The following is a 19355-nucleotide window of genomic DNA, read 5'->3' as shown; positions in this document are numbered from 1 at the left end:
TCATTCTTCCCCTAACTGCGCGTGAGCAAGGGACGTCGCAAGGGACGTTGCGTGACCCTGCGGCCTCTCAGCCGGCACTGGCAAGGTAAGCGCGCTGCCCCTGGCGGCCTGCAGCCCCCGCTGGCGCTGCTCACTGGCTCCTCCTGCCGTCTGCTTCGCATGTTTTAGTGCCCCCAATTCAGTTACAGTTTCACGGTTTTAATGATCCTGCCAACTTTCCAAAGCCCCCAAACAGCTCTGTATGCTTCGTGCCCAAAATCCGCTTAAAGGTCTGAGGGTGCTGACACTTTCGCACCTCCTCGACCTGTATCGGGCGCACAGACCGGGGGAAGCTTTGTTGCCTGCTCTGGAGAATCGCTTCGCTCCCTCAAAGCACCCACACCCCGCCCGCTCACCTTATCTGCATTAGCGGTCCTCAGTTGATGACGGCAGGAAACCGCTGCTCCTCCTCGCTGGCTCGGGCGGCCAAACGTCGCGGGGGACACGGGGAGAGACGGTGTCACGGGATGGGCTGCCACTCGTCTTTCTCTTGGTTGACGGCCCGCCGATGGGGATGTTGGGGGTGCCCGGTGATGCGGCGCGGGCTCTCGCTTCTTCCTTGTTGCAGCATCTCCCCATTTGATGACGCCAGGTGCACAGAGCCGCGGGTGGGCTCCCGCTCGCCAACTTCCTGCTCCTTGCTCCGGTTGGTGATGCTGGGCAGGGAGTTCCCAACCGTCTTTCTCTCTTTTTGCAGGTGAAGCAGGGTGGCCACCTGGACGTCCCTGCAGACCCTTTGCTCTTTTTAAGCAGCATCGGCCGGCTACTCGGTCGGTCATGGCTTTGCCTTCAAGAAATGGCTCCCTCGAACATCCATGAGAAAAATTGGGCTCCGACGCCGGTGCTGCTCTGCCGCTACGTGAAGATATGAGCTTGCCTGGGGAGCAGTACTTATATGACCCCCCCACTCGCCTTCCAGTCCGGGTAGGCCTCATTTCCATTGGGGGGATCGTATCCCGCCTTGGCCCCTATTGGCCGGAGGTGCTGGCGCCTCTTCAGCGGCCGCCATGGGGGGAGGGGCTGTGTGTTTCCTTGGTTCTTCCTTGCTTTGGGCGTCAAAAAAACGGCCCACTAGTTTGTCTGGGGGGGGGGCGGCGCCAGTTATGGCACCAGCTCTCGAGCCCCCTTTGGGGGCAGCCGCTGCAAGAAACATCACTCTGTAACTCTCTAAGGAAATTAACAGTAACCTCGACTCCAATATTTAGCATTATATCCCGAAGTTCACATGGTCAAAGGTAGACTTTAAGTCCATAAATGCTAAATGGATTAGCCAAAGTGTCTTTTTTGATCATTAACTGGAGGTTTAGGTACCATTCTACAGTGCCTAATCTTGCCTGGAATCCAAATTGTAAATCGGACACAATATTGCTCTACTGGGCCCAGGCCTCCAGCTGGTCCAAAATAATTCTTCATATGATCTTCACTACAGAATTGATTAGGGAGATGGGAAGATAATATTTGGAGGCTGCCTCTATCTTTTCTTGTAAATGGGTACTATAAAAGAATGTGACCAGGATTTCGGTGGGCCAACCAATAATACACCATTCAGGACAATTGTTATTAGAGGTGCCCTAAAATCAATATCTGTCGGGTAACGCAATTACTTAGAAACCAAACCAATTCAATGGTGAAAAGAGCAACAGTATAATTTTTTTAAAACACAGCACATAATTAGCAGTGAATCATGTGAACATAAATGCGAATAACGACACACCACTGACAAATAAACCTTTTAGTTTGTTTTCCTTATATACATTAAGTATAACAGCAAATGTCATACATGGCTGTCACATATACAAATAGCAACACGAACAACAATAGCGTGACTTTAGTGAGCCAGGTGGCATAAAGTACATGCATGCTTATAAACAATAAATAACCGGAAGGTAAAATTTTCATCAACATAAAAACAGTGCGGGTGAAAGTAAGTCCGTCCTAATTATATATATGGTTCAACATCTAGCCTTTAGAATCACTCCTTCAAAGTTTTAAGGGTGATGAGACTCTGGACGTAGACTGACCAAAACTGATCTTCGTTTCTTTCTCAGGATTAGTCTACAACATGTGGACAGCCAAGTTTGAAAAAGTATACTCCTCCAGTCCTGGATGGAGTCAGAATTTATATGGAAAGGCTCCCTTAGTTTTCTCTTAGATTGAAGCATCCGGGTTCAGGATTGGTAAATAGGGTCGAGATAGCGCAATTAACCATGTCTCATTTGCTGGTGAACCTGGGCATTTGTTGCCTGCTCTGAATAGATATCATTCAGAGTATCCAAAGTGGAGAACAAGAATCTTAGAATGACAAATGGGGTTCCTCAATCAATACTAATCAGTCACTAATAAAGTCTCTAGTTTCCTGTGTTTACAGGGGCCTGTCATCGGTTATGGATTGCACCTCTAACCATAATGTCTCCCGGTGCATTAGACCAGCATCTCCCTGTTGTCCTCTATTTAGCCCCATTACAACCGTTATCGCCACCCAGGTCAATTTTTAGACATCTGTCAGTCATCTGTCAGACATTGCTATGGCTCACTTGGCCAATATGCAACCAGGTCAAGAAATCTAAATGTTTATCTGGTCCGGGCATGGTATCTGCCCCAGCAGGCATGTCAAGAAGTCTAGATGTAGTGTTCTATCAGACACCTTCAAATGGGGCAATGTAATTTGCTTGCAGTATGGAATTATATCAGTGCAAGTCCAGACCATGAGTAAGATATTTTCCCTGGGCAAAAAGGACAACTATCTTGAGACCCCGGATACATTTTTGCCAGTCAATCTGCAAGTCAAGGAATGTGTGACGTAAATAGTTAAATCGCATGTAATTAAAACATGAATTCCTAGAGACCTTTTTCGTGTATTGTAAAATCATATCCCATTCACTATCCGTAATCACTATTTTCAGGGCACCCTCCCTCCCATTTGGTCCTAATGGTCCCCAGGTCTGCATTCTGCGCCACTGAGATGGCAGTGTTCAAGTTGGTTATAGTCCGCTTCCCCACCCCATCATGTGAGTGCACAGAGTATCAACCATGTGTCATTGTGTATGAGAAACTACCCAACACCCAGCTCTAATGCATCAGTAAGAGTATCATAGGAGTGGAGGATACCATTGAAGAAAAAATCTCCCACCGTCAGGATTCCAGCACCAGTACACACCTGGTTGTTATGATGGCTCATCAGTGACTTGAAGACTCAGAGCCACAGAGGGATCTCTTGGGAGTATGACCCACAGAGCCCTAGTCACTTTTTGTATCTTTGCCAACACTGTATAGCTCGGGGGCAGCCGCAAGGCAAAGGACGACTGCCCAGTACTGCATCAAACAAGAAGCTAGGATGTAGAGATCCAGCCAGTTGCAATCTCCTTCCAGTGACAGTCATAGCTTTGGCCACTGGATTTGCGCTGTTAAATAATAAGCTTCATAATTTGGAGCACTGAGATACCACCTCTCATCTATTAGACATTGTATCGTACGGCAGGCCACTTTTCTCCTATCCCATAACGCATATCAGTTGTCTGGGAAGAATATGCTGTCCCTAAAAGATTTCATGGATAGCAAGATCAAGAGTGCTGAAAAATCATTGAGAACCCAGGGAAGCAACATCTTGGCTATTTCTATCCGGCCCATTAGCGATTACACCAGAAACCTAGAGTTTCTTTGGCATTAGCCAGCACCCACTGAATGTTGCCAATATACAAGTGCTCTCTGTCGCCATATATTTGTACCCCCAAGTATCAGAATGTACCATCTTCCCAAGGAACAGGGATACCACTTGTCTCCATCCAGGCAGGCATGGGTGTGGAGTGTAGTAGATACAATTAGGACTTAAGTTCAGTTAACATGCAACCTAGACAGCTGGCCAAAGGTTGTCAGCAGCAATATCACCCTATGGAGAGAGGCTTCAGGGCCTCGCAGGTATAAAAGAGTATTCCCCACATACATGAACGCAATATGAGTTCAACGTAGTATTGTGATGCCTCAGTGGTTTCCCTTACTACGTAGTAGGTGGTCCAATGGTTTCACTGCTAAGGCTAAGAGAAGGGGCGACAATGGGCACTCCTGCCTTGTACCTCAGCTGAAGGGCCATTGCGAAACACCACATAAACCATGTTTACCCTGGCCAATGGCTGCGTTTATAATAATCATTTTCATCAAAGGATTTGGAATTTCCAAAAAGCAACATACAGGTAGGGCCATAGGATAGTATCAAATGTTTTTTCTATGTCTGTAGAGTGGAGTACTGCTGGCCCCCACCCCACGTGACACCCCATCCACAACATGAAACATGTTCTGCAGATTGGGGGAGGTGTTATGTCCAAATTGGCATAAGCCATTGGACTGTAATTGTTAGTAATTTACCTAGTACCTTCCCATCCTTGTTAATTAAAAACAGTGGACAATATGACCTTACATCAGTAGGATCTCAACCTTGTTTAGGCAGCACTACAATCACAGACTCTTTCAGAGATTGGGGCAAATTACGCATTACAAACACTTTGGCATACATGGTGAGCATGTGCAGTGCCAACCGGGTCTTGAACACAGTGTAACATTCTGAGGGGAATCCAACCATCCCTGGTGGCTCCCCCATCAGCAGTTGTTTTATCACTGCCACAAACTCCTTGAGCGAAATTGGGGCCTCCAAGCCAGCCACTTGCGTCAGTGAGTCACGGGAGTGACAGACCGTCTAGAAATTTAAATTCATCGGTCACCAACTGTTCCAGGGGGGTGAAGGTGTAAAGACACTTGTAATACTGTGCAAAGGTATCATTAAAGTCAGCTTGAGTATGCCTGAATACACCTGTGTGATCTTGAATCACACAATTCAGGCTACTGGTCGTCTCTGATTTAAACAACCAGATTAAAAGGAACCCCACCCTGTCCCCCTAGTCATACAGTTTTTAAATGTATTCTTGGTAATTAACATGTGATAAGCAAGTATACCGCTCTTCATACTGTTTCCTCGCAGGGGCCGAATGGTAAGAAGAGAGGGGTCAGTAGCACTGCCTCTTTCAGAATCACACAGGTCTGATTCCAGATACCTAATCTGATCACAGAATTGCTTCTTGACTCCATATGCAGTTTTATACATTGGCCGTTAAAGATGTTTCATTCAATCTCCCGTAAGTGTGTGGGGTTTGGGTTGTCCTCAAAGTACTGATCAACGTGGTTCTCTACCAATCCATGGAATGACATGTGATGGAGGGCCTCTACTGAGATCTGCCATGTAGGAACCCAGGGATGAGGTCAAGCCCATAACAAGGACAGCAAAAGAGGATTGTTAACCAACATCACCCAACGCAAATACTCTGCTTCCTTAATTAGCAAGTTTATTTCTCTATCTCCTAAATATAGGTCCAGTTGGGGGTGAACATTGTGCACATGAGAGTAGAATAAACATTCTCTGTCAGCTCGGTGGAGTCTGTAATGTTTCCTGACTGGTGGACACAGAGCAGCCAGCACGATGAGGACGGGTAGTCTACCTGATGTACCCTGTCCTCCAGTGATATTTTGGTTTAAGCCACTCATAACATGGGCCTAGAAATAAAATCTGGAGGCAAGGACTGCAGCAGCTGTTATGCGCGGACCAATTTTAGTAACCTGTGTGGCTCCTGTGTCATTTTGTCTACGCCAGCAGCCTGCGTGCTTCACCCCACCGGGATAACCTGCTGCTTGTCCTGCTCTGCCATGGCACCTCCTCTAAACTGCTGCCTCACATAGAAAAATGGATGCTACAGCTCCAAGACTTTGATTGCCAGGTGGAATACTACCCCATGGTGAACAACCCGGCATATTACTTCTCCTGTCATTCGAGAGAAGCAATGCGAGAGAAAGAGGTGGATGCAGAAGACACATACATGGTAGAATGGTCTCGACCATTGCCTCCATCCCTGGACACGATCAGCCAAGGAATGGAGAGTTGTGAATGCCTACAGTAAGCCCTCACCGCAGTGAAGGTAGGTAAATGAAATACCCTCAAGGAACACAGGGCACACTGGATATGAAATGAACACTAGAATCACTCCACCAGGTGCACCAAGAGCTAGTGACTGTTGCAGAAGGATGCCAATTGTGAGAGCTCAACAAGTTATACCCTCCCGTCTCTTAGAGCAGGTGGTACAACTGGCACTCACCAGACATCAAGGGGTAGTGAAAACCAAGAATTGCCTCAGGAGCGTGGTATGGTTCCAGCTCAAGGACGAGATGGTAGAGACTACGATACGCTTGTGCCAGTGGTACCAAGTAATCGGTCCCCTGGACCCACCAATGCCTGTGCTCACCCAATGTGGCCTTCAACAACTGTGGAGATGTGCCAGCCTCGATTCTGGTTGCCTCCCCAATAGGTAGCACTCCCAAATAGATGAATACACCAAATACCTTGAGGTGAAAATTGTGACCTCTCAGGCAGCCAGTGAGACCCTGCCTAAACTAGATAAAATGATGGCCACTCACTGATTTTCAAAGCAACACAGGACTGACAATGGTCGACCCTTTCAAGGCCAGAAATTTGCTATATACTTACACTCTAGGAACAATAAACACAAGAATGTGACCCACACGAAGGTCCCAAGTCAACGGGGAGAACAAGAGGTTCATGCAAATGCTCAACAAAATGTCCACTTGAATGCGCCATACATGCCTTTTTATGGGGGTACCCCCAGACCCCACATTCCACAACCATACAGGCCTCAGGACATACCATGATGGGTCAGGTGATAGTGGACACTATTCCCCATCATCCCCACTGGCGACCTCCCCCCATTGATTTCCACCGAACTCTGCAGAGGAGGAAGGCTACCAAACAAAGGGCGAGCATCCACTGAAGAGCAAGAGAATCAGGTATGTAACTAGGAGATTGAGTGTTCGTCGAGGACAGGTATCCCACATTTTTAATCCCATTTGAACAACACCAGTAGGTGGTAGTCTGGCAGAAAGGCACCATGGCCACCGCACAGTGTGATGGAGAAGAAGTAACCAGCAGCCCCTGGTTCTCTCCCTCGGAGAAGAGCCTGGAACAACACTCTGCAGGTTGTCCGTCCTCACCGGAGGGTCAAGGGAGGCCGGAGTGATCACACGAAGTATCATTTGAGAGAGAAATAATCCACCATCCTCCCTCCAGCTAAAGTATTGAGTACTTTGAAACTGTGACCCATGTTCATATCCCGAACTCTATGTTTGATTTGTTATATTTCGTTATGGTTGTAAAAAGAATGTAAGGTTTCCCAATTGGGTAACACTGAGGGTGCAGCACTATATGGACGGGTGGTCCGCCTGATGCACCCTGCCCCTAGGAATGGTTTGGTTTTAGCTCACTTGTAACGTGGGCTGAAAATAAAAGTGGGAGCCATGGACTGCAACAGGTGTAATGCACTGACTGTGTTTAGTAGCCTACCCTGCTCCTGTGTCATTTTGTCTGCGCCAGCAGTCTGTACACCTAATCCAACCAGGACACCTTGGGAGCGCACCACTCCCATACTTAGGCTAAGTTCCTGCATAGTTCCCTTCAAACGTAAACAACTGCCACTGTCACAGCCAGTCAGAGAATCTGGCAGCAAGTGAGACAGCCTGCGTGCCTCTAGGAAGAGGGTGAATCCTCCCCTCCATGCCAACGTGTCCCATAATAAATGTCCCCCCCAAGCGCTGCCGACACACCATATCTAAGACAGAGAGGGGCCTAAGTAGTTGCGAAATGGCATTTTATGCACATTGGGTGCTTAGTTGCTAGCCAGCATCAAGGCCCAGTGTACCCTGCAGTATTGTGTATTGTCAATATGAGAACCCTGCAGTACGTATCCACACGAAGGTACCTCTGGAGTATGCAGAATGAGTTGTACCATGGACTCACCTTTTCCTTCTCAGGTTGGCTAACTCCAAGGCAGTGATGTGGGTCTCTTGAAGATAAGTAACATGTATATGGCGTCTCTTAAAAAATGAAAAGACTGGATGTCTCTTAGCCGGGGACCACATGCCATTAAAAATATGGCAAAACTTAAGTGTTACAAAAGCAGCAGTATATCATCCCCATACATCATAACCCATGTGATGTGCAGTGTGCAAAACTGTGCATGCAGAGTCTGCTATCCCCTCTGAGGCTCCAGCATGCAAGAGTGTCCCTTTCAGAGACTAGACTGGGGCCAAATTTGCAGAGTTCCACCAAGTGACATAAAGACTGCGGAGATCTGCAAGAGGCGGAGTATGGTAAGTTGCACTTCTCTCACTGATTTTTAGAGCAAGCGTTTGTCCTGCGCTGCAAAATCAGCACAAATGGCATCACAGTCAGTGCAAGAGGGCGTAGCTTCTTTTCGCCACTTGAGTAGATGTTCTACTCAAGCAGCAGCTTCTTCAACGCAAGCGGCAGGTTTTTCAACAAGAGCTTTAGTGACCTGTCACGCCTGCCCGCATTGAGAAATCTCACCAGTATGTGGACTAGCAATGGATTTTCCTTTTGTGCTTGCCAACTTAACAGTGGCGAGCAGTGAGAGGAGAAACACTCTGCTCCATGCCACTCCGTGGAGTTTTTCGGAACACTGCACTCTATGCAGAGTGGGAAAACTCCACAAACTCTGTGCGCAGAGCAGAGTTTACCTCTCAGCCCTAGCAGAGACTAATCAGGCCAGAAAACATGCAAGCAATTATGTCAGCTTATCTACTAATATATGGTCAAATTATCATATGCTGCTCTTGCTGTAAGTGTGGTCCACTTAGCAGCCCATCAGCCTCCTGTCCCACATCCTCAGTAGCATGAGTCTATTCTTTCATGCACTGGAAGCCCCCAGCAGACCATTGACGAGTCAGTTGGTCAAGCACCGGAGCTTGTTGCATTGCTGCCTGCTCTGTCATACGTTTGTTAATTGATCTATGGTGGCCTGGCCATCTCCTATGTCTTTGACCTCCCATACTGGGCCCGGAAGCTGCCTTATTAGCAGTGTTCACTCTGGTTGATTCTAACAATTGCCATACCTCCTCTGGGGTGTTGAAGAACTGCAACTTGTACAAACCAAAGCTGAGCCAGGAACAGAAGAGAATATGAGAGTTTCAGCTTGCGTGAATTTTGTTTGACAGAAAGGAAGGAACTACATTGTTTCTGGATCTCTGTGGTGTAATGAAGACTAATTTACATTGCTACACCCCCTATGTTTCTGTGCGTATTGTAGGAAGCAATCTCTGTATCAATAATTGGGCAGCCGTGCAACCATTGTGTATGGTAGTGCACTGGCTGAGGGGGCTCTTCCCTGGGCTCTATGGGCTCTCTTCACCAACAGCAACCTTATTGGGCAACCCCCATACATCTCAACAATCAGCCAATTTCTGAGATAAAGTTCCAGGCAGGGGCCCTCAGTCCCCTCTGTGAGCATCACTATACATATTTTAATATGCTATTCTAGTTTGACTATGAATGAATGAATGAAAGGGAATTTGTAGAGCGCGAATCAAGCCCAAGGGCATCAAGGCGCTATAGACAGACGGGGCTCAGGCACAAGCACTATCCATACTGAGATTTACTTCACAGAGAACATCCAGGTCTTTAAGGACTTATGAAAGATAGAATGAGTTTGTGGGCCCGAGAGGGAGACGGGAAGAGCCAGAAGAGAAAAGGTTCTTCCCCCCCATTTCGTCTTTTTAAATCTAGGAACCACGAGTAAATTTTTATTAGCTGACCTCAGATTCCTAGCGGGGACGTACCTGTGGAAGATCTTCTTTATATCTGCCGGGCCCTATCCATAAAAGGCATTATGAGGAAGGCAGAGAGTCTTAAACAGGACTCTACAGTCCGCTGGAAGCCAATGCAGTGAAATGAGAGCAGAGGAGGCCGAGGAGCACTTGGGGAGATCCAGTACAAGCCTAGCCGCGGCATTTTGTACCAATTGTAGGCGGCGTGACTGGGCCTTGTCTATACCCAAATAAAGGGCATTACAGTAGTCCAGCCTGGCTAAAATTAGAGCCACCACAACCTTTTTTCGGGCTTCGATGGACAAAAACAGGGCGATCTTTCTAATCACCCCGAATGAGGCCAAAGCAGGTAGTGACTGTTCTGGATACCTGGCGAGACATAGAAAGGCCAGTATCAAGCATCACTCCGAGATTTTTTCCCTGGGAGACAGGGGTGGGACTGAGACCCAGGGAGATGGGCCCCCATTTACTGGACCAGATGTCCGACCTGTCCCCAAAGATCAAGATCTCCGTCTTCTCACCATTGAGTTTCAAATAATTTTGAACCATCAGGTGGAAACAGCAGTCATGCAGTTCTTAAAATTAAGCGCAGCATCACTGGGATTTTGGGTGATAGATACCATGATCTGTGTGTCGTCCGCATAGGACAACACCTCACGTAGATATTAAAAAGGGTAGGACTCAAAGACGAGCCCTGGGGCACTCCGCAGACCAGGGGGCAGGACTCTCAGTAAAAGACACCCAATCTAACGGTTTGAGACCGTTGGAAGAGAAAGGAAGCAAGAAGGTCCAAGGCCCGTCCGCCCACTACTATCTCACTGAGACGCTCCACCAATCTCAAAGGGGAGAGGGTGTTGTACGCAGCAGTAAGATCGAGTAGGATGAGGAGAGTGGTAAAACCTGCTTCCACCTGTACTCTTATGTTGTCCAACACCGTGGTAAGAGCTGTCTCCGTGCTATGCGCCTGCCTGAAGCCATGTTGGGAGCCATCAAGGATATTATGGTCCCTCAGGTAAACACTCAAGTGTGAGTTCAGATGGGATTCAAGGATTTTTGCAGGGAGAGGCAGTAAGGTGATAGGGCGAAAAATGTTAAAGTTTTGTGGGTCTAGGAAGGGTTTCTTAAGGATGGGCCTGACCACGGCAGCCTTCCAAGTTACTGGATAATGGCCCGAAGAGATGGCTAAATTCAGGACCATCATGAGATGCGGCATCAAGGCTTCTTTAGCTATTTTTATAACTTTTGGGGGTCAGGGGTCCAAAGGGGAGCCAGACTTAATGCCTTCCAGCAAAAGGTTAACCAAGGTAGGTGATAACTTGGGGAAGTCACAAAAACCTGCTGAAATGATGCTGTTGGAAGAGATGCTCAAGCAGCTCTTAGTGGGGACATCCAAATCGAATGTGGCATTGAGAAGTTTCAGTTGATCATAGATGTTGGAAATTTTGGAGCAGAAAAAGGTGGATAAACGATCACATAACTCCTGTGACGGTTCTACTTTATCTGAGACTGTCGTGGCCACTAAGGAGTTAAAAAAATTTAAAAGCTCCTTAGGGGAAGTAATAGCCCCCGTGATTTTTGAATAATGTATTTTCTTTTCCTCCATTATAGCTGCTTTATATGCCTTCAGACATTTCTTATGGGATTCCCTACCAGCGGGTGCCAGGTCCTTCCGCCAATGTCTTTCCACCCTTCTGCACTCTTGTCTCATACTACGAAGATGGTCAGAGAACCATGGAGCGGAAGGCTTTTTTCTGGCCGAATAACACCTTTTTAAAGGGGCAAGCGAGTCCATCACCGCCGTGATTTTATTATAAAGACAATCTGCTGCCATGTCTACATTAAGAGGGACTGGTTGCTGGAAGTCCGCAAAGGCGGTCATGACTGCCTTATTGGAGATCTGAGTAAAATTTCGTTTTTGGATCATTTTCTGGCCAGAGTGTTAACCAGGGAAATAGCCCTAAGAGCAAAAGAAACTGCGAAGTGGACGGACCAAGAGAGGGGAAGGGACGCGCCCAGTAATAGGGGGTCATCATTTGTAAAAAGCCCATCAAGGGTATGGCCCGCAATATGGGTGGAGGTGTTCACTAATTGAATAAATCCATAGCCCTTCATACATTCTAGTAAATGAAGGGCTATGGATTTACTCATGCTGTTGATCCTCCATGGTGTGTTTCAAGCTTTGATAGCCACAATCACATCCTGCAAGGAAGTCAGATCAGCCAACACTTTTTTAATGAGGTTTTTGTGGTCTTTCCAAGGGAGGGTGATGTCTACGGCTACTGGATCAAATTAAGGCTCAAGGGCAGCCTTAGTGTCCAGAATACCTTGCAGGATTTCAGTGACGTTATAAAAGCGTGCATCCAGTTTGACCTCCATTGAGTAGAGGGTCAGGACTTCAGTAGCGGATGGTGAATGAACAGTTGCATTAGGAGCTTTGTTGAGGTACACTTTCAGCATTTCGAGCTTCAACATGAGTTCTCCACAATGGTCGCACATTGTCGCACACAGAATAGCTATAGGCATAGCGGGTATTGTGTCAGTATTATGTCGGTCCAGCTCCCAGGAGCCTACCTACCATCCTCTGTGGAGCGAGGGAAAAAAGCACAGACCACAGTGGTCGATCACCCGAGCCATAATGTTAGGCTATGTAGGCTATGTAGAACTGGCCACCGTGGCAGAATCAATCATGATGTCACCCTCGCTATCCAAGTAACTGCACAATGGGCACAGCAGTCTCCACAGAAACCTGTACCACAGATATGCACAGTTTAGCTGCCCAGGTTCTGTCTAATTTCGGGGGTGTCAGTGCATCACCTCCTCCAAGTTACTGTGACTCACGGAGTCCAGAGTTATACACAAAAGGGGGAGGGACAATAGATCTCCAGTACTGCTCCAGGGGCTCAGGTGCACAGTGGAGACTGCAGACTGCACTGTTCAGGCTATGTCTCCTATCCACCCTCAGATAGATGTAAAAGCCATATCCTTCCCAACTACTTGTGTTTTCTACAATGGTGGAGAAACACATAGGGGCCGATTAGGATGGCGGTGAATCCTCATCCTCCGGGCCGGCGGAAGCCACCGCCGGCTTGGAGGATGCGGATTCACCGCCGCGGCCACAGAAAACACCCACCCCCAGATTAGGATGGCGGTGGGATTGCGGTGAGACCAGCGGCGGACGGCAGGTCCGTCCGCTGCTGATCCACGGGGTGTGGAGGGCTATTTGGTGGCGGTGTCTGCAAGACACCGTCAGCCAAATTAGAATGTGCATCAAAACATGCTTTTCCACTGCGGAATTTCCGCCGTAGAAAAGCATGTGGTCTTTGGTGTTTGAGGGCCCGTTGCGGGCCCCCAGGGTGTCGGGGGTGGGGGGTGCACATGGGGGGTACCTATGGTACCCCCCAGCATTTACATGCACAAAGCGGCAGGCACCGCGCGGTGCCTGCCGCTTTGTGCATGTAAACGTAAAACATGCATTTTTAACCTTGCGGTGGGTGCTGCTTCAAGCAGCACCTGCCGCAAGGTTAAAGATACGGGATGTGACAGCCAGAGTGGCGGTCACATCCTAATTGCACCGGAGGGACCGCCGCTTCCCCTGCGGACGGTCCCCCCACCTCGGGGTCGCCATCCTAATAGGCCCCATAGTTTGTTTAATTACCCCTCACACACCAAAAGGGCCTTTGGTGTCATGCTTCATCATAGGGGTCTTCCCGCCCCGCTGTGGGACTGGGCGTGGTGCGACCGATGACTACGTGGGAGCACTGTTGTTGTGTGAAGACGATGTGTCATGCAGGATTGTGAGTGGAAGGGTCAGGAGTGAAATGAGAAAGTAAAATTAAAAAATACCTGGCTCGTTGAACTAAAAAACTTTTTAAATTCCTTTGAGCTTGTATTGTTAAAAATGGGGAAGGAGGTATGTTGCCTCAATGAGCAGTGCCTCCTATGTCTGTCAACATGTTTCGAAACCCTCCCCTGGCTTCTTCTTCAGGACCAAAAGGAGCCCTTCTACACTCACTTTCTAATGTGGTACGTTGTTTACAAGTTGATCAACGATACGTGTATGTACAAATAGTAACTATGTGAAGCGCATGCCAATTAACCATGCACAGTATGCAATACCTAAATACTAATCTTACTTTATGATTTGATTGTCAATGAGATAATGCCTCGTGAGCCTTATAATGGGTGGGAGAGAGTGACTACAGTCGCAATTACTCCTGGGACACTGCCCCTCCGTATCCAGCCTCTACACGGCTCCGGCCACGGCTCAAGTTCAAGTTCAAGTTCAAGAATTTGTATAGCGCACTACTCACCCAGAGGGTCTCAAGGCGCTTGAGGGAGGGGGTGTGCATTACTTATCGAATAGCCAGGTTTTTAGTTGCTTTCTGAATGAGGGGTGGTTCTGTGTAAGGCGGAGGTGAGTGGGGAGGGAATTCCAGGTTTTGGCCGCTAAGTAGGAGAAGGATCTTCCTCCCATGGTGGACCTATGGATGTGCGGAATTGCGTCGAGGGCTAGATTGGATGATCGTAGTTGGCGGGTGGGTGTGTAGAAGGACAGTCGTGTGTTGAGGCATTCGGGTCCTAGGTCGTATAGGGCCTTGTGTGCGTGGGTGAGGAGGCGGAATGTTATTCTCTTGTTGACGGGAAGCCAGTGGAGGTCTTTCAGGTGACCGGAAATGTGAGCTTGACGGGGGATGTCCAATATGAGTCTGGCTGAGGCGTTTTGGATGCGTTGAAGTTTTTTTGTAGTTTGGCTGTGGTTCCGGCGTAGAGGGTATTTCCATAATCCAGTCGGCTGGTGACCAGAGCGTGGGTGGCTGTCTTTCTTGTTTCGGTGGGGATCCAACAGAAGATTTTTTTGAGCATGCGAAGGATGTTGAAGCATGAAGATGATACGGCGTTGGCTTGTCTGGTCATCGAGAGAGAGGAGTCTAGGATGAAGCCCAGGTTACGTGCATGATCTGTAGGTATGGGTGCTGTACCCAGGGCCGGTGGCCACCATGAGTCTTCCCAGGCAGATGGGGATGATCCTAAGATGAGGACTTCCGTTTTGTCCGAGTTTAGTTTTAGACGGCTGTTCTTCATCCATTCGGCTACTTCTTTCATTCCTTCGTGTAGATTGGTTTTGGCGGTGTTTGGGTCTTTGGTGAGGGAGAGGATCAGCTGGGTGTCGTCTGCATAGGAGATGATGTTGAGGTTGTGTTGACGCGCGATGGATGCGAGGGGACTCATGTAAACGTTGAAGAGGGTGGGACTGAGTGATGATCCTTGTGGTACGCCGCAGATGACTTTGGTGGCCTCTGATTAGAATGGGGGGAGGCGGACTCTCTGGGTTCTTCCGGCGAGGAACGAGATGATCCAGTCCAGAGCTTTTCCTTGTATTCCGACGTTGTTGAGGCGTTGAATGAGGGTGCTATGACATACTGTGTCGAAGGCGGCCGAGAGGTCAAGTAGGATGAGGCCAACTGTTTCTCCGTTGTCCAGTAGCATTCGGATGTCATCTGTAGCAGCGATGAGGGCGGTTTCGGTGCTGTGTTTGGCTCGGAAGCCGGACTGTGAGGGGTCGAGGGAATTGTTGGCTTCGAGGAAGGCGGCGAGCTGGCTATTGACGGCTTTCTCAATGACTTTGGCAGGGAATGGGAGGAGTGAGATGGGGCGGTAGTTCTTGAGTTCAGAGGGATCTGCTGTGGGTTTCTTCAGAAGGGCGCTGAGTTCGGCATGTTTCCAGCTTTCTGGGAAGGTGGCGGAGTTGAAGGAGCAGTTGATGACATCGCGGAGATGGGGTGCGATGATGGAGTCTGCTTTGTTGAAAATGTGGTGGGGGCATGGGTCGGTTGGCGATCCTGAGTGGATGGAGTTCATCAGGCGGATGGTGTCTTCCGTAGTGATTGGGTTCCAGGCGCAAAGGTTGTGAGGGTGCTGTTTTGGTTCGAAGGTGGGTAGAGTGGACTGTTCTTCGGGCTGGTTTTCAAAGCTGTTATGTATGTCGGCGATTTTGTTGTGGAAGAAAGAGGATAATAGTCGCAGAGGTCTTGTGAGGGAGTGATGTCGTTGGTGCCGGCGGTGGGGTTGGTAAATTCTTTGACGATGTTGAATAGTTCCTTGCTGTTGTGGGCGTTGTTGTCGAGTCGATCCTTGAATGCTGATTTCTTGGTGGATCGGATCAATTGGTGATGTTTGCGGGTGGCGTCCTTGAAGGTGGTCAGGTTGTCAGTGGTAGGGTTTTTTCTCCAGGTTTTCTCGAGAGTACGACAAAACTTCTTGGATTTCTTAAGGTCGTCGTTGAACCAGGGGGCCTTTTTGCTACCTTGTTTGATCTGGTGGTTTTTCAAGGGTGCTAATTCGTTAGCGCTGTGGGTGATCCAATGTGTGAGTTTGGTGGTGGTTTTGTTTGGGTCCGATGACATGGCAGGAGGGTGTTGGTTAAGCGAAGTGAAGAGTTGATCGGTAGTGATTTTGTTCCAGTTTCTTCGAGGAATAGGTTGTGGGGGGTTGTGGTTCGAGGTTTTTTTGTAACTGAAGTGGACGCAGCTGTGGTCCGTCCAATGGAGAGCTGTGGTGTGATTAAAGGAGATGTATTTCCTGGAGGTGAAGATAGGGTCAAGCGTATGTCCGGCAAGGTGGGTGGGGGTGTCAACAAGTTGTTTCAGTCCGAGATTGTTCAGGTTGTCCAGGAGTGTGGTGGTGTTTCTGTTGTTTTTCTTTTCCAGGTGGAAGTTGAGGTCTCCCAGTAGAATGTAGTCCTCGGAGGGGAGGGCGTGTGGGCTGATGAAGTCGGTGATGTCTTCGGTGAATTGTGTGCGGGTTCCTGGTGGTCTGTAGATGAGGGTGCCTCTAAGTGTGGTCCTGGGGTCGGTGTGGATCTGGAAGTGAAGGTGTTCGGCGGTAGCAAGGTTATCGTCGGAGCTGGTCGTGATGCGGATGGTATTCTTATGGACGGCTCCGGCCGCGGGGAGGCTGGATACGGCGGGGCATCTATCTGTAGGATGGATCTTTCTGTTTTGTATCGATAGACTTGAGGAGGACGTATCCAATTCCACTGCTTGTGTTGAGTAGTACCTTTTCTCTCCCCCTTTTGTTTTTCTTGTGTCTCCTATCCCCCAGCTGTTCTCCCAATGCCAAGTCCTTCATACGGGCACCATACATGCCACAGCTCTCCCCAGCATCAGTAAGAAGCCCCCACCAGGGCCAGGTTCTGTGGAGGGGGGTTCGAAGAGGGTCCCAGAGCAGCAGGGGCTGGCCCACCAAAGGTGCACTGCCTTTGTATTCCCTCAGCCACCCATGTGCATTTGGGTGCATACCTAATGTCAGGCTCGATTTTACTGGAGAGACACAGGAGGATGTAGGCCCAAGCAGCCTGTGACAATAGTTCCCGTCCCTATGGAGCATTCCCCCAATGCTGCTGACCCATGTGGCTGCCCGGGTCCGGCACTCATCGATGGAGGTGTCAGTCATGGGACAGCATCCGGCATCTCACCAAACACTGCAACTGCCATCTTGGATTGTCACACATATGTTGGGGTGTCGCAGCCCCAATGACCCGGACCCCAGCAGCAATCAGGCTTGTTGTGCTCACTCTTTTCCTCTCCATAAGGCTTGTGGGACATGTTGTAGCCTAAACTGTGCAGTAATTTTCAGAACAACTAGTAAAGAATTTTTGCATTTTAAGATTAGTCCAGTTTGCTTTTTATTCTTTTGCAGAACTTTTACTTTCATGGCATAGCTTAAGCTTCCTTGGTAGCGCTCTTTCTAATCCTGGTCACCAGCAGTCATTCTGCAATAACCTTTATATCCTTATAATCCCTTAATGACTACAATGGGCTTCATCAATGTGATCCTTTCCCTAAAATCACTAGGTAGTAACATCCTATCTCCTCTAAACACCCCACCCCACCGGTCACTGTCCAGTATTTGGTTCTCTTTTCTTCCTTTCCCACCCAACGTCTGTACTCAATCCATTGCTGTTCTCGTTTATTTCTGCACCACTCTCCATTGCTTCAAGTCATTCTTCTTTAATGAACTACTCCTGTCCTGACACAGAACCCCACAAAAAAACTCTTTCTTTTCTACCCTGGCCTTTTTCACTTCCACTGCCAATCCTGATAAACAGTCTGACACACAATTAATATTTTATATTCTTGTCCTTCATGTCTTTTTTTTTTAAATAGAAGGGAACCAAGAACAATTGACTAGTATCATTCATAACCTTTTTATCTGCACTGCATCTGATCGAATTATGAGACACCATATTATCCTTCAACTTATCAAAAGTCACCTACACTTCCATGTCCACTCAAATTTCAAAACTTTTCTAGTTACGTTTATAATGTTTATGTTTTTTTCTGCCATTACTTTGATACACTTGAAATTGTATTCAATAAATCCCAAACTCGACAGTACTTGTCTCTTGTCTTGAGGTGAGGGTGTTCTGGGTATCACATTAGCAAGCAGTCAATGTGTCTATCAAGTGCACTTTGGCAATGTTTAATTATAGCAAAACTATTAAGTAAGACAAGAGCTGAAGAGAATAATTACAAAGGAAGAATCCAAGTTACTCAAGAAAATCAGGGACATACATTTATAATAAGTGGGTAAAAGAGCATTATGAAACATCAAGGAAAGAAAATGCATCTTAGATTTTTAAGTACTTTCTTTTATATGCATAAGCAGGAACTGGCCTCAAAGTAACTGACTTAGCCACATTTTAAATTGGGATGTTACAGTAACTCCCATCAGAGAGACCACCCTCTTAGATTTTGCAGTTTAAGGTCATACTCCGCCCCTGAAGAGGGAGTTCGCGCCATCTGTAAAAAATAAGGCCAATTTCAATATTCTACAAGCCATGCATTTTTCTTGAAGCCCCATCACCTCGACCTTCACTTCCTTGCATCGGCTGAACTTAGGAGACCCTTAGAGTGACTTCAAAGTATAGAAGTTAATGCTATTGTTTTGTCCGCACTCTAAAACATTATCATGAAAGTTTGACACACCCAAAACGTCTCTTAAATACTGATGCATGATCTTTTGAAAAAAACATACAACCAATACCAGAAAAAATGGCATTTTACTAAACCTGACTAACTTTTCATGAGTTATAAAGATCTCAATTTAGGATGCCGCTTCATCTGATTTTAGGCCAGTGATATGTCCGAAACAGTGATTGTGTAAGCTTTCACTAGATTAGCTGCTTTCTTCCCAATATTCTATATGGAATGTTCCTCTTTTATGCTATAATTTTGCTATTTCATTACATCAATACACAATCTATTGACCCCTGAGGCCTTATGGTCATATATATCGTACTTACTCACGTACTTGCTTCACTGGTCTAGTCTTGGCAAATTCAGTAAAATTCCTTCTTGACTCAAACTTTAGGCACACTCCTCACCTTCGATGCAACTGGTATGCCATTCTTTCAGTCTTATCAGATGAGTTAACCCTTTTAAGCACCTTAACCCCTTTCTAAAATCCTCTTTAAATCCTTTCTCTTTTAGTCCCTTCTCAAAATCTGTTTCCCCAAATTGTAGAACTTGATTAGCAATACAGTCTAATATTTTCAGGTAAGATGACTGCAGCAAGAAATCACTTTTCCTGTTTACAGAAGTTTGGCCTCAAATTTACCTGTATCTAGATTTAATTTCAGTCTT

Source organism: Lissotriton helveticus, chromosome 6, assembly GCF_964261635.1.
Source record: "Lissotriton helveticus chromosome 6, aLisHel1.1, whole genome shotgun sequence".
NCBI lineage: Eukaryota > Metazoa > Chordata > Amphibia > Caudata > Salamandridae > Lissotriton > Lissotriton helveticus.
Note: the sequence above shows the minus strand (reverse complement) of the source record.